The following is a 3,683-nucleotide window of genomic DNA, read 5'->3' as shown; positions in this document are numbered from 1 at the left end:
CTGCCATGCTCCTGAGCTGAGCCGGAGGTAGAAAGTGTGGATGGCGCTTTATGTAACTCGTTTTTATTTTTAAACACAGGCTTTTCTTTTCGAGGGGAGCTCAGCTCAGTGGGTGTCTCCCAGCTCCTGCCCTGCCTTCTGAGCACCCATGAAGTGGCTTCTCTTACCAGCCCCAGTGTAGCCACTGCTTGCTTTCCTCATGTACCCTTCAAACTCAGGCTCTCCTGGCTTCACCTTTCAGGATTTCTTGCTCGCCTGGGCTGATGTGTAAAATTCTTTGAGGTGAATAGAGAAATTAACCCTTTAAAAAGGGTTCTAAGCTACATCTCCAGACGTTTCCTGATGTTGTTGGAGCTCCTTTTTTTGAAGGGGTAGCTGTTCTCCTGGCTCTCTTCACGAGTAAGCCAAGCCTGTGATGTGTTTTGCAGTTTGGGAAGGTACCCACGTCACCAGGACAGTCACCCCATGCTGGACCAAGTGTGTTTTACCCTGGACCCTTAGATAATCAGGCAGGCAGCCTGGCAGAGTGAGCAGAGCTCTGCATGCCCTATGCCAGTTACTAACAACTTTCTCCTGGCTTTAACTGCAACCAGTGGTGGAGAACAGCAAGCTCTGGAGGTAATTTTTTTTTTTTTTTTTTGCTAATTTGAATTACTGACAGGTTGGGTCCATATAGGTACCAGTCTGGAGTCTAGATGTATATTTGGAATGCCAAACATCACAGCAATCTGAAGAAGCACTTTTTTTTTTTTTTTTTTTGGTGCTAGGAGGGAAAAACCTCTTGGGCCAGCAAGCCCTGATGCACACCCTCAAACACGGTCCTTGCAGGGAGGTGCTAGAAAAGGAGAGATGCTGGCACAGACCCAGGAACAGTCACAAAGCATGAGAGGATGTGGCCCCAGAGACACTGAAATCCCTTGTGGCATCCATCTGTGTGCAGGTGAGAAGGGCACAGTCAGAGATGAGCAGTGGAAGCAGCAGTGCCAGGGTGGATGGCCCAGTCAGTGTAAAAGAATGGAATTCCAGAGTGGCAGCAAGCCTGGAGCAACAAGAGCAGGAGTGAGAAGAGAGGGAAAAATCTGCTAAAATGTCAAGGTGAAGGAGCTTATTTAAGGGCAACACAGTGGAGATACCAGCCAAGCAAATGAGCTGCTCCGTGCAGGCATCCTCTGAGCTCCCAGCTCCAGACTGAGAAGGGTGGGAAGCTGCCAGCCCCGGGAGGAGCATCCCTGTGTCTGGAGTGGGAAAAGCCACACAGCTTCCAGCCAGAGCTGGCTGGATATGTGAGGGCAGCTGAACTGGAGAGAACATGCAAACCAGGACGTGGAATTTTGCCTAGCAGCTGGGAGGCAGGAAATGGGACCAAGTGAACTGGTGGAGGTGTTTAATCTGGAAGAAAGTTTTTTTGGGGTAAAAAGAGCCGGAACGATGATGAATGGACAAAACAGGTGGAATGGGCAGGGGTGTATTGAAAATAACAGGGAGGGTGGGCAGGACCCTGGAGATGGTGGGGAGAAGATGAATGTCCTGAGAAGAGGCTGGCAAATTCCCTTCTGCCCTGCCTGTGACAGCCAACTCTGCACATGTTCACCTCTTGTGTGCTCGCTTGTTAGCAGGTCATGAGGGAATGGCTTTAAAGTATTTCTTGGAGAGATTTAAAATTTTGGATGGGATTCAAACCTAATATCAAAATGAGTGATTTTATTAAAAGCTTTTAAATAGAAGCTGCAGAGTAGCCCGAAGCAGGAGGACTATTTTAGAAGGAATATGCTGTAAACCTCTTCTCTTACTGCACAGAAGCTTTCTAAAATATTACCTTGTAGAAAAATAATTCTCTTTATCTTCAATTTAATTACATTTCCCATAGTGCCTGTGCCAGTGCAGTTCACTTATTTTTGTTTTCCATTAACTCACACCTGGCCCAGGAAACAAGAAGACGAATCTGTTGGTTTTCAGAGTTGTTTGTGGGTCACTCCTGCGTCTCTCTGTGGTCAGAAAAAAGGTTTACTCCCATCCTGGAGAGACAGGGACTGGGGGCTCTGTCCATACTGGCCATGGCAATGAGATGGTGACATATAACAACACTGGCATAAAACAGGAGGAAGACTCCTGTGGTTCTCCTGTCTCTCCCACCCAGAGTCAGTGGCTCAGTCTGAGGCTGCAGCAGAGCCCAGGAGCTGAATGAGGGACCAGAACCATCCAGGGCTTTGCTGCCTTTGCTGACCTCCTCCTCCTCACCCTGTCTGGATGTGTAATTGAGATCCCAGGGATGTTCTGGAAGTATTGTGGTTATGTTGCCATTTGTGACATCCTGCAGATGCCCAGAGAGAACCTGGAAGTGTGAAAATGCATTAAAATTTTTAACATATTAGGAGTTAAACCTTTGGTGACGTGTGAAATCTGGCTTGGATTTGGGACAAGGGCTGAAGATGTCAGTTCTTTAATTTGAACAAACCAGCCTGTTGTGCCAGAGGCATCAGATGAACCTCAACCTTTGACCCTGGCTCAGAGGAGATTCTATCAGCTGAGGCCTTTTTTTTTTCCACTGCTTGTCTTTTGATAACTGGAGACATGATTAATCTGAGGCAGGATGGACCTGGGCTTTGCAGTGGGAGGATGAGAGCAAGGCAAAGATTTCTTTGCCAGTTTGAGCTGTGGAGGAGGGGATCCAAGAGGATGGAGAGCTGGGATCAGTGCTACCAATCCCTGTGTTTTTGTAGTGAGTTTTGCAGGACTCTGTCTCTCCCAGGGACACTGTAATTATGTATAATGGATAATGTGCTATCCCAAGACATTCTCCCTGCTAGCAGCACTAGGATGTCAGGCCCAGTGGTGCTTTAGCAGAGCAGCAGGTGACTACAAGCTTCCAGAAAAAAAGGCAGTGACTTGTTTAACTGCAGAGGACTTATTTTTGTTATTATATTTTTTCTATATACGTGTGCATTAGTCAATCAGCTTTGTTGGGATCATAACACCAAAAGGAGGTGCCATGGTTTGAACCCTCAGCCAGCACCCCCACCAGTGCCAGTGGCAGCAGGGTGCTGGTACCAGTGGCCAGGCTGACCCAGAGCTGGGTTGTGAGAGACCCTGGGATGCAGTGGGCACCCCCAGCTCATCCTCTGGAGGGCAGAGGTGTGGGTGCAGGGGGGAGATGGAACTGGGAGTTTGTCCCGTGGGGTGAGCACAGCGTGGGAGGCTGCCCCGGGCAGGCTGCACACCCGGGCTGAGGGAAGGGTTCAGGCACAATCCTGGCTTGCCGGGTGCAATTTTTTTTTTCTTCTTCTTCTGTTATCCTGTGCCCTGCAGTGAGATGCTTCCTCGCCCCCCTTTTTTTTTTTTTTTTTTTAATTTTATTTATTTTTTTATTTATTTAAAAAAATTTTTTTCGGGCCCCACTGACACCGGGGCTCTTCCCTTAAAACTCTCCCATCCCTTTTATCAGCTGCTCTCGTCTGAGGGCTGCAGCCTTCCCTGCACCTCGGAGGAGCCGCTGACAGCGCTGCGGGAGGATGCTTTCCTCGGCAGCGAGGGGGGTGACAGCAGCAGCAAGGAGGGTGACAGCACCAACACCTCTGCGGGCATCCCCACCCCGTGCTCCCGGCCAGCACCGGGCACCGGCTCTGCCTGCGGAGCCATCCCCGCGGCTCCTCCCGGCGAGACGCGGGGCTTTGCGGGCAGCTGAG

This window comes from Heliangelus exortis, unplaced genomic scaffold, assembly GCF_036169615.1.
Source record: "Heliangelus exortis unplaced genomic scaffold, bHelExo1.hap1 Scaffold_66, whole genome shotgun sequence".
Classification (NCBI taxonomy): Eukaryota; Metazoa; Chordata; class Aves; order Apodiformes; family Trochilidae; genus Heliangelus; species Heliangelus exortis.
The sequence above is the reverse complement of the archived record's forward strand: the minus strand, read 5'-3'. Positions refer to the sequence as shown.